We start from the raw sequence: 13,389 nt of genomic DNA on the forward strand, positions 1-13,389 counted from the left end.
TTAAGCGCGCGTGAGAGCGCGAGGAGGGGCTGCGCCGATCGGGGCCCTACCAGGTGATCGTCTGCAAACCCCGCGCCGCGCTCAGTCAAGGTCACTTTTCTCAAGCGGCCTGTGTCTGGGGGAGAAGAAAGGCGCCTCTTCTCGACGACGTCGTACCACGGGCGTGACACCCTTCGGCCAAGGTCACATACCGCTCGAAACACGCCGCGCCTCCACTGAGGACTGATGATGTCGAGGTCGACTCGAGGAGCGGACTTTGGTATTCCCCGAAATCTCTCGTCAGCATTTTTTTTCTGGTAATTTCCATGCTAATTTGTTACGATCGATCTCTCATATTTCTTTTCTATAGATTTATGATTTCCGGATGTGCGATCGCGCTCTTATTTCAATAGCAGGTTTAGAAATAGCGGTTGCATATGTTTTGATCATCCATATGTAAAAATGGACAAGATAAGACTAGATATGCATCTAGTCAATTTTGTTTTCTCTTAAAGATTGACGCGTTACAGGTGAAAACAAAGAAATAGAAACAAATAGTTTGCGACTCCACTACTCTTGTATATTTTTAATAATATAATAAAATAATTCAATAAAATAAAATTTCAAAAACGAAAATAAATACTGAGACTCTAATCAATTTGAAATAAACTCGATTCTAACAGAATTTTACATTTGATTGTTAAGATATTGAAATAAAAATATTATTAAAAATATCATATTTTATAGGGGTATCCTTGAAATAATTTCGGTAATTATGAAATCATAGAGATTACGCTATCCTTGTGCGTGCACGCATGCATGACCATATTTTTATTAAGAGAAAATATATCGACTTGAAAAAAAACATAAAGAATGTGTGTTATATGTTTTCCGGTAATTCTCTGCATTATTGCGACAATTATGAATGCATTTGTAGCTAATAATCCAATATTAGTATGTGTGCAATGTGCAATAAAAAAAATGTAATTGTTAGTTGTAAAAAAGCAGAACATCATAAAAAAACGAGAAAAAAAGCAGAAAATATCATACACAAAGTATTAATAATATCTAGTGAATGGTGAATAATGTAGTAATGTTGATAGTAGTAAAAAAGACAGAAATATAAAAAAAAACCACATATTGAGAATGCATATTGGCGGTGTGATAATTACAATCTGTTACTTCATTATTTTAATCCCAAACTTCCGATACAGAAAATCATATTGTGTGGCAGAGATTATTATGAGTGTCTTATTTTGCAATGTCTTGTTCATTAATGATACCTCCTAATGATGTTGATATATTTCCATGACGTCTTCTCTATTTGTTTTCCGTTTGTTTTCAAGAGAACGTTTACGTTTTTGTGATATTTTATTTACATAAGTCTTTTTTCTAATTATTACTAAGAGAAAAGACTTGTTACATTAATATTAATAGCAAATAATCTTCATACGACATACGCATAATGCGCATAATTTCTTACAACACAATACACAACACTTTACAGATAAAAAGTTTGTATAAAAAGTATATAAATATTACGTAGCAGTTTTTTGTTCAACATTTTTTTTATTTATATGCAATTATATATATCCGCGATAATTCAACAAATAATATTCGAAGCATTACATATATTTATATATTTATTAATAATTATGTGGTAATTGTGCATTAATTTATTTGTCGTATGAAAATAATTTATGGAATATGTAAAATGAAATTAATATACATATATATATATAATATAGATTTTTGTTTATTAATGATATAATTCTTCCTTAAATATTCGAAAAATCTATTATGGACCAAGAATAAATGACATGTACCATTGAGGTCTAATTGTTCTTAAATTGATCATATAAATTTTGATTATATACGTTTAGTATACAATTCTGAAGTAAGCTTGGTGTGTACTTGAAATATCTAATATTTTAAAATTCTTAAATTATACAAGAGTCACATGAATCATATATTTGGTAAGATGAAGTAATCGACATTGAAATGAGACTTGATTTCTTCCGTGGACGCAAAACGATCGCTGTCGAACTCAATAGATGCGAAGTATCGAAAGAGAAACGCTCATCGCGTAACATTTCAAAGCCGAGGTCGAATATTCATTTATCTCGGGCAGCACATCGCTTTTTTTATACGCAGGCATAATTTCGGAAATTAAACTTTTAGCCTTGGATTTCGTCTTAAGAGCTCATCGGCTCGTTTATATAGCCTTTCCTTGTATTATTTCGATTTGTAAAAATGTACATTGCAATCGTAACTAAAGCGCGCTCTCGTCGATGCTGTAAGGACAAATCATAATTTTTGGAATGTATACTATGGCTGATGTAACACATAGCATCGGAGAACTTACACACACACACACATATATATATATACGCACGCACGCACACACCACTTAAATATATTTATCTAAAAATATACTTGAATTTGGCTTGCATCATATTGAATTAATTTTGCGTTAATTAACCTTGGTTTAGTGTGATTCACACAGCACATTGAACTATTGTACTAATTTTACTCATATATATATATATATATATATATATATATATTTATTTAATTTTAATTTTACTTTTATACTAAAGTTAATAATCTCCCGGATATTTATAAACAAGAATTTCTTACAAATAGTTGTCACTTTATATTTTTTAATTCTATTTTATTTAATGAAGAAAAAGCAATGATTTTTGATATCTAAAAAATGTTTTAATTTTTTAAACAACTCTTATTGTTAGATATCTCTTAGATTCTTGCTTTGTTTAAATTTTTTCTGCATTGACGTAACATATCAGTGCCTAGTGTTACTTTGGACTCATTGTTTAATTAATGACAATTTAAAAAAAAAAAGAAACATTTGTGCGCAATAGACTTGAAAATAGAAAAACTTGTTTATATTGATTTTTTTATCCTTATGTTCATATATAATCAAGTTTGAATAATGAAGTAATGTGAGCGAACGAGAGAAAATATTTTATTGTCGTAATGTAGATTCAGTTCATATTTTTTAAACGAAAAACGCAGCGGATTAAAATGCTTATAAAATATCAATAATTTTTAAATTTGCATTGATTTCTGTAATTGATTCTGTAATGTGTGATTAATGAAATCTTCTTCAAATTTTTCGATTTTGCAATGTATAATAACTTTCCAAATATATATAATATTACGTCTCAAGGATGTACTCTAAAATATTCTCTAAAGTATCCATCACTCGCTCTGTTAACTGCAAATACATTGCACAATATTACATTTTTTATGTCTTTCTTGTACGCAATCAAACACTTGATGCAATCCTGCATTAGGTGAATTAGTGCAGGTTATATAGATTGCGATTTCGATATATGATTTTTATCGAATAAAGAAATTATTATTAGGATTCGTATATTAATATAACATATCAAATACTTCGATATTTCGCACCATTGAAAAATTATTAAGCTAAATTGTTTTTATATTACTGAGAGAGAGAGAGAGAGAGGAGTGGGAGGAGAGGGTGGGAGAGAGAAAGAGAGAGAAATGTACATTAAGGCTATACAAAAATTTTATGTTACCAATTATAATTTCTTTGTAAAATGTAAATGTTTTTGCCAACAAACTTTTTAATTAAAAATTTTAATAGAACTTTTTTTTAACAATATATCTCACAAAATATACATTAATGTGAAAAATTGGAAACGTTTTTATATTACTAAAATATTTTTTGTGAAGTATGTGAAGCTTCTTAACAACACTTTATAGTAAAGAAATACAAATTCTAAAAATAATTTTTTTAAATGCATTTTAATTAAAATTAAAATATAATACAAATAAAGAAAATAAAATAAAAATTTGCAATGTTTGATATTATCTTTTAATATCGGAGAAGAATGTTTATTATTTGGCGTACTATTAAAAACTATTAAAAACGGCAGTAAACAGTCAAATATGTGTCAGACAAGCTTGCAGAGAATCTTGCGAGGAACTCGAGCAGCCAAAAATTTGTCGGATCGCGTATCGTAGATTACGATCGAAGTTCGTAAGATCGGATTGCAATGGGAATAATTTGCTTGTGATGTAATGCGACGATGAAAATTTCGATTTGTCAGCACAATATACACGAAGTATAATACGCGTGCATACGGTTGCAGCTAAACGATCGACGTCACTGCTGACGAAATTCTACAATTCATTAATTTAAATTAAAATGAAGTACTAAAGGTGTTTAAATTATCTAATGAACGTTACAAAATTTCCATCGCGATTTGTAATTATGTATATGAATTTTTAATTAGGTATATAATGAATTTCGCAAAAGACAAGAACAAAAAATTAAATCCGCATATTTTGAGCTTTTAAACTTCAACACAAAAAAGTTTGTTTTGAAAAGCTGTTATAAAAAAAAATTAGTACAAACCAATACAATATAAATAATATAAATAAAATTCATTGAAATTGCATAATTTATAAAAATATATGTAAACGATGACCACTAAAGTTAATTTGTTTAGAGAATTATTTTTGCTTATTATAACAATTGGTTTAAAGAAAACTTCTATTTTACAAATTTTTTTTAAAAATGGAAAACGTATCTTGACCTTTTGCATTAGATAAATCGGTTAAACTTTCCGGAAAGTGGCGTAAGACATTCGCACGATAATTTGCCGTTATGTAAATTACATTTTGCTTGAGAATGACGTACAAAGTTTATAATGTAGAACTATCCTGTTATACAAATAAATTTTCTGATACTTTTTAGAAGAAAAATATCGCGCATTATATATTGTTCGTCTTTTAGATATATACCTAAGCTTGCTCTGTTTTTTAGATGCATTTACTTATTTTGTATTTTCTTTGTCTTTTAATTTAAAGATATTTTTTAATCAGAATAATTATTTAATTTTGATTTAATTATTTTGGAGATGCAAATAGAAAAAAAAGGAAGATTTTATTAATTCTGTTCACATGAGAGTCATACATATCTAACATTATAGTTTTATACTCTTTTAGATTAATGTCGAACACAAGCGAAATTGATTGTTGCATTATCTGTTTTTCTTTGAACGAGATTACCCCTTCTTGAAAAAAGGTTATAGTACAATATAAGTCCATTATTCATTGTGAAAAAAGTGAATAAATTTGCTTTGTCATGTTATGACAAAGAGAGACGACTACGTTGTAGCTGCAGAATATATCTTTAGTCTATATAATTATTATATATTATTTTTTAAAATTTTAATTAAAATTAATCTATATAGAATATCAATAAATGCAAGAATATACAGAATTGTAGGACCAGAAGAGTTTAAACTAATCTATAAAATTAGAGAAAGACAAAAATATATGTTTAATTTATAACATTGTGAATCAAATTAAAAAAATTTTATAGCTACAATTGAAAACTGTCTTTTTGGATTCTTAGATATATGTGTAAAGTTTTATTAAAATCAGAAAATGCGCTAATTAGCAGAGTTCTATTTGATCGAACAAATTTAATTAATCTAAAACATTCTTAAAACAGATGTCTCAGATGTTTCATAAAATGTCAAAGATGTCAGTGTCTTTACGTGTCATTAGATTCTTGTTTACATTTAACATATATTTAGATTGATTACTTTTTCGACAAATTAAAAATTAATACATTATGTATATTTTATATATAATAAACTATGTTAGATTATATATTTAATCGATATAAAAAATGATTAAGAAGAAAATTAAAAACTAGATTAAATTTTTAATATAATATAAAAATATCTACGAATAATTGAAACGTATTAGCCTGAAAATTTTGTTGAGATCTGAAGAAATATACCGGATATCTTCTGATTTATGTGATATTATACATAGAATTAATATTAAACTGCTGACGTTTAACAACTTGGAAAAAACCTGTTTTTATGTGACAGTCAAGGGCATGAGACATTCCGCAATTTTGCCGGATTTTAGTAATACATAGGTAAAATAATTATTAATAAATTTCTCGATTAGTTATATTATAAAAATGTTTGCTTTTTTAATAACGTCGTAAGTTTATAATCTTTTATGCGAAATAATTAATTCATAAGGAATTAATTATTCAAATTATTTTACGTGTACACACCAGGAACTATCTTGGACCTGAGTGATTTATTTTGGATGTCTCATGATATTCCTTCCGAAAACGAACAAACAAATGTGTGACATAGAGATTTTTTTTGAAAGCCGAATGTTCGCAAGTTCTTTTGCTTCTTTGTGACTTGAATAGAAACATTCTGATCGAGAGATTAGAGGCATCATTCGTTTACTGGTTTTTTCTAGAGTGTTTTTATAGAGTGGCATTTATTAGCGTTAAATTGGTGTATTGTTTTGTATATTGCGTTCTTTCAACGAAAACATAATTAATTTGACTTTTAAATATAAAAATTCTCTTAAAAAAAAAAATATATATATATATATAATTTTTATATAATGATATACTTGAATATGAAACAATTTCAAATTATATGAGATGCAAAGTAGACTGTCTTGTGTAGTCGGATAAAATCTCTTCAGCTTAAAAAATGCAGAGACACGTTTTACAACATTGAAAATAATAAAACAATCGGACAGAAAAAAATGAGAAAATTAAGACTTTAAAATTATCACTATTCGGTTCTTCGGGCACTATGCATTCCTTTATAAAAAATACTACGTTAGTATTTTGTACCTTAGTTCATATAGAAATGCAATTATAATATATGTAGAGCATTTCTCTATATATAGGGAAAATTTATGTTATATTATTTTGTATAATCTCTTAATTTAAATTTGTTTATGTAATTATATATTACATATTTAAAAAGATAACAATCTTTCTTATGTTTGAGACTTCTTATATTTATTAAGTTTTGATATCTATCGTATGTATATTAGATGAATGCAATATTTTAAATTATTTATGCATCGATTTAATTCAACATTATTTATCAATATCTACATCAATAAAAAATAAAAAAATAAATATAAGATAAAGTAAAATACAATTAAAGAACATATATAATATTAATGCGATTACGAATACCTACATCAAGTCGAAAAATTCATCGTAGCAATAAGACATGTGTGTGTCTATTAAAACAAAGGTTGATATTTTAAAATTTTGATAGCTAATTTTATATTGCATTTACATTGAATATTATGTGCTATAATAAATCATGCACGCCTGTTGCACCGCAACCATTATTCATGCTGTGTCTGCATATTTGGCCGCATCCAACTTTTCATCAGCTGTCTCACATATACATATAAGGATTCTTTTTTTATAAAATAAAATAATATAAATAATATAAATTTACTAAAATATTAATTAATATAATTAGAAATTTAAATAAATTATATTCAAAACAGCTTTTATAGTCAACTTTATATACTTTTTAATAGACGATCGATCTAATAATTTATCGAACTTCCTTTATCTTATTTTCATTAATATATATAAAAAGTTTATTTGAACTTATTCTCTTTAACTTATTATTTAACAAATTTGCTTTTACCGTACCTTATATGGATTCTCAGTGCAATTGTACGTTGATCGATTGTAAAAACTTATTATCTATCCTTAATCATTCTAATTACACATTTATATACATACGACATATATAGATTCGCAGAATACATTTCCTTTATCGATCGTTTTTCAGCGCGCACGTCAATCGATTAAGCAGAAAAGCGGAGAGATTATGCATTATTATAGTTTCAATCATTTTTTTACTGTAATTATTTTAACCGAGTGATGAAAAAGCAATTTTTCGCAAATCAGTTCAAAAAAATGGATAACAATTATGTTTTTTAGTTAATTCTAAGTGCACTTTAATTTTTTAAGACTTTTTTAAACTTTATTTTCTAAACATATAATATAAGCTCATTAATCATTTTGATCATTAAATCTCAACTTTGTCCCAAGACAATATTATGCGCTATCTGCGGAGATTCAATTTTTTTTTATCCAAATCACATGTCATGACGATTCATTCCCACGTGCGTAATATTGTTCTTTGTTTTCTATAAATTGCAAATCGATTCAACAAATAATTCAACTTAAAATCATCATTTCAAATCATTTATTTTATTATTAGTCCCAAAACTATTTTGGAAAAATAAAGCTTATACGTTACCAACTTATTACGAAGCTACTCGTAATAAGTTGGTAACGTATGATTCTCGTCATATTTGCGTGAAACTCTGTATATTAATAGACCATGCAACTCTGCATCCGCAAGTTTCTGACTTAGCTTACTTTAACGTGTACATAGATGTTATCATTTCTCTCGCTCTCTCTCGCTCTCTCTCTCTCTCTCTCTCTCTCTCTCTCTCTCTCTCTCTCTCTCTCTCTCTCTCTCTATTTGATATACCAAGTAAAATATTAAGAAATGCTTTAATGGATTAAGCGGCGATGGTAGTAAAATGAAATTTTCAAACAGATGCGATGCATTGGATTGGTATTAATGATTTTATTGCGTTTTATTACGAAAATACGGGACAGCAAACGCAGTTGATAAATATTCGGCAACAAATAACGTACCGCGTTATTTCGATAAAATGAACAGCGTTATAAAAGTTTTTCTTCGTTAGAATATATGTGATGCGTCGCGCTGCGTTTTTGCGATCCTCATAAATTGCACGGCGAGGTAAACGTCTCGTGGATAAACCGTGACTTTTTGACATTTTCGTTTACGTAGCTATCGAGGACATTTCCAGTTGCGGCAATAGTGCGAAATATGTTTACAACGCGAAATAAAGTTAATTAGACGCGAAACTGCGAAATAACAAATCGTTAAGATAGGCTGTAATCACGTACTTAATTAATGTAAAACTTTATTTCATCATTGATATTTTTAGAAAATGGAGCATATATCTAAATATCAAAATCATTATCAGTAATTTGTAGATGAAAATTTATTTACAGTTCGAAATTCCATTATGAGCAGCAATAAATTGTTAAATATTTATTACAAAAACTTTCTATATGTTGTTGCACCGAAATACATACAATTTAAGCTGCACTAACGAGCTCGTGTCAAAAGTTTAATACATAATACATTGAGAGATAAATGATCAAAGCAGCTGATGTTATTATATGTAAAAAAAGAAAAAGTAAACAACTTTTTGATTATAGTGCACCTTTGTATGAATAACGTAGTCTTGTTATGCCCCACTTAGCTTCTTGAAACAAATTTTCTTTTTGCTTCCTCATAGAGGAAGCTTTGTTTTCGTATTTTTAATTGTAATTTGAAAATTGTTGGTGCTTATTTTTACTACGAAAAAAATACATTAAAGATTCTATCGTCAAAAAATACTGCGGAAAATTGAATACCTTGTATACGATTATGCAAAGTCTAGTGTTTTCTATGATTTGCGATAATTTTCATCTTTATTCGTCACAGATTTTTTTTGGATCGGGTGGCACTTTTTTATAATCTCTTTAATTAATCGCAAATAAAATTTGCCGAAGGACAATCTATTATCGATAATAGTTGATGTTTGAGCATAAATGAGCGGTTTGCGGTCGTTAACCATTGTCGACTCGGTTATATGTTGTATTATATGGAAAGGGTTAACTAGATGCTAAAATTACCGCTTAATGTGTAATTGTCTACATTTGCATAATTATCCGCATATTTTTAAATACATTTGCGAATATTATGCATTCAAAGAAGGATATACAATATATTCAAAGTTGTTTCTTCTGTCGATATACTCGTTGCTATTCATCAGCTAACGACTTAATTTTATAATTTATCTAATCATTTATCAGTTAAGATATACATACTTGTTTTCGTTTTTTTAAATTTTTTTAAACACTGTTAAATAGAAATATCAACAATTTGATTCAAATTTTGAAATGGGCACTTAAGATGCTTTTAGTTATCTACTTTTCTCCCACTCGATTTCTGCATAAAAATACTCATTAATGATATAGAATGAAATTATTTGGAAATAATTTATATCGACATATATATCGGTTTGATTTGAATACTATTTGTGTTAGTCATTAATGGAAAAATAAATGACGCGTATGAGAATTTCTAAAGCGAAGGTAAATCTCTTGAATCTTTCGACACCACAATATATATTTTTGCATTTTGTTTAACCCATCACCATATCGTATAATCGATTATAGAGCGTAAATGGGTCGCTTGCATAGCTGAATATCCTTTTCTATGCACATCCTTTTTGTCTTCTGACAAGACAATCTACCAATCAGCAGATTAGAAAGATGATAAAGATGTAAAGGCGCAGTGTTGGCTTAACATTTGAAAGATAGAACGAAGTGTATGTAAAGTGTATTTTGCTACCACCTGTATTGAACTGTAATCAGTTTTTTAGTGAGGCGGCTTTTTTTAAATTGCAAATATAATTTTTTATCTAAAGAAACTTATAAGAAATAATTTATAAATTATTTTACATTTATTTTATTGACTTAGGATATATTTTAATATATATTCTTATTGCATTTTTATTTTATTTATAATTCTGATAGTTTCAAGCAATATATATGATTATTAATACACATCCATACATAATAAAAAAAATTTGTTTAATACATTTATTATACATATATATATTAAAACCTGGATTCTACACAAAAAAAGTTTAATGAAAAATTAAAGCAGAATTAACAGCGCATTCTTTTTAACCTATTTTGCATAAAAGATGTCGACAACGACAACAACGAAATTGCAACACTCGTTCAAATACCGAAGGCGAGTATGCAGAGAAAGCAGACATTTACCCGTCTCATTTGCTCGCTCGCTCACACATGCTCGATTTGCTTTGTGTCATACGTACGACTGGTGGCGACGGCGAGATTTTCTGTGATCGGTAAACGACGATCTTGCTCATCGATACACAGACAATCGTCAGACTGTCAATTGCGATGTCTGCTCTCTTCTCCCCGCTGATCATCTGTTCGTTCCCGTTGGTTTGTTTACGGTGGATAGAGCCAGTCGAGGGACGTCGCAATCTATGTCACACCGGATGATCGCAATAGGCAATTGTGCACTTAATTCGTCTTGTAATAACGAGATTCTTTATATGCGACGCATGTTCTCAGGGTCTTCTCGCTATTTATGTTCCCCGTAAAAAAAATTTTTTTCTAATGTATGCAGGAAGTGTTTTGCGCACGAAATGTATTTATAACTTTATCACGTTATGAAATTGGATATTTTGTGTCTTGATTTAAATAATGTTTAATAGCATAGTGACAAATTATATTTTTTTTAAGAATATAAAAAAATTTAGAATAAAAAATAAATTTTTATTAAGAAATTTATTTAAAAATTAATGTGAATATATTTTTTTCTGTTTTTGTAGAAATAAGAGAAATAAGACATTTTCTCTCTTTGTTAACTCCATTAAATCGTTCGTAATAGTGTAATTTAAATTGAAATTATGTTCAAATTATTCATTAAACGGCATAACCTACGATAAAATTAGCGTAGAATCCTGTTGTGTCTTCATTACCGTTTGATTACCGTTTCTCGAAGCAAGGCTCGAAATGTAAAAGATTTAAACAATCTTTTTGATAAAAAAAAAAAAAAAATTGGAAACATTATTGGACACATTAACTTTGTGCAGTTAAATAATTCGCAAAAACAGGCTGATTTCATCGAACGCTCTTAGTCTTCGTCGGTTGACCCGCATTCGCCGCTTGGCTGGCGTAAAAGAGCGTAAAAGTATGGTAAAAGTAAAGTGCACCGACACATAGGTACATATATATATATACACAATACATACATACAAAACACACAAACACACATATACGTATATATAAATATATAAATATATATATATACACATATATAATATATCGTTCTGCGATAACGCAAACGCGCAAGATTTTGCGAGTTTCCACGCAGAAATAATATGCTGCATTTCGCAATTGGACGCAACCGATTTTGCAATTCGACTTGCAGAATTCAGATAAGTAAATAATCGATTTCGAATTGTGGTCCAGATGCAAAAAGTTTATACGTGCGAATATCGACTAACGTTCAAGGTATTGTTGAAATTGCCGAAAGAAAAATGATTTTTAAGATATGTCACGCATGACTGATCTTCTGACACAGAAATCAATGTATCACATGGCATTCGCATGGTATATTGATGTGATTCATAAAGAATGAGAATTTCATTTTTTATACGATTGATTTATGTGTACGAATTTATAAGTGGTATTTTACTTTCAAATTTATTTCTTTAATTTAACGATTTTTAAATCTGTAATATTATTATCTAATATATATATCTTAAAGTTTTTATCTTTTTATTATAATAATTTGTTAATGCAGTGAAGTTTATTACATTCATTATATTTTATTCAGAATAAGAGAATATAATGTTTGAAAAATAAAATCACATTTTGCTTTAAATTTAAAAAAATCTATATCTTTATTATATAAAACATATTTAGTTTATTTGAATGTGTGTGAGTGTGCCTATTAAATGATATAAATATTCCAGAATATTCGTTTTTGTGAAATTAAAGTATACGAATCATTTTTATGCATAGGTACTTAAAAAAATACTAATATTGCAAGTAAATTTTTTTTCTTTAATATCTCTCTCGTATTGAAGAACCGCTTGTCATTATTAATTTGACTTCTTATTTTTTGATTGAACAATTTTTAGTGTATGTAATTTTAAAAAGTATACACCGTCTGTCCGGAAAGAAAGGAGACTGATGCTTTAAAAAATAGAAAATATTAATTTCAAGAAATTTTAATGATTAATATGTTCTACATAATCCCCTTCCACCTCAATACAAGGTTTAGATCTTTCATATAACCATAATGAGGAGATCCAATGAGGAGAAGATTGCGAAAATTGTTTCGACGTTCGCGTCATTCAACTTGTGGCTGGGCGCCCCGGTCTCTCCGAGCGACTCTCGGCCTTCACGAAATCGTTTATACTTTATACCATTTAAATACCTTTGCACGACTTAAGCACGAATCACCGTAAACACTTTTAATAATTTTAAATGTTTGCGTAGGCGTTTTGCCAAGTTTCGCGTGAAATTTAATTATTGCTCGTTCCATTTTGACACAATAAAAAAAGTGATAAATTTTATCTGCACAGTAACCAATTTGAAATTGGCTACTAGCCGCCAAAAAAAATAAGTATACTTCTGAGAGATGATATTACAAGATTCCATAGTAGTTAAACAGATGGCACCATTTGTACAACGTAGAAAAAATCAGTCTCCTTTTTTTCCGGACAGACGGTGTATATTTTTATTCAAATTTGAAATTAGATAAGTTGCTGTAATGTGCATTAAATCACACGTGCAATTTATATCTCTATTACTGAGACATTATAATAAATCAACAACAATTGCGATACAATATGATTGTCTAATTAAGTAACAAATAGCACCGACAGTATCTTTCTACAATGTTA

General features: G+C 28.4%; 1 protein-coding gene across 2 annotated transcripts in view; it reads left to right on the top strand.

The window, feature by feature from the left end:
- Positions 1-13,389, top strand: part of Sit (stuck in traffic) — a 60,701-nt gene that overhangs the window by 25,034 nt on the left and 22,278 nt on the right. The window lies entirely within an intron of this gene.

This window comes from Prenolepis imparis, unplaced genomic scaffold, assembly GCF_030444845.1.
Source record: "Prenolepis imparis isolate NDT839.2.m4 unplaced genomic scaffold, iyPreImpa1.0 SCAF_7, whole genome shotgun sequence".
Classification (NCBI taxonomy): Eukaryota; Metazoa; Arthropoda; class Insecta; order Hymenoptera; family Formicidae; genus Prenolepis; species Prenolepis imparis.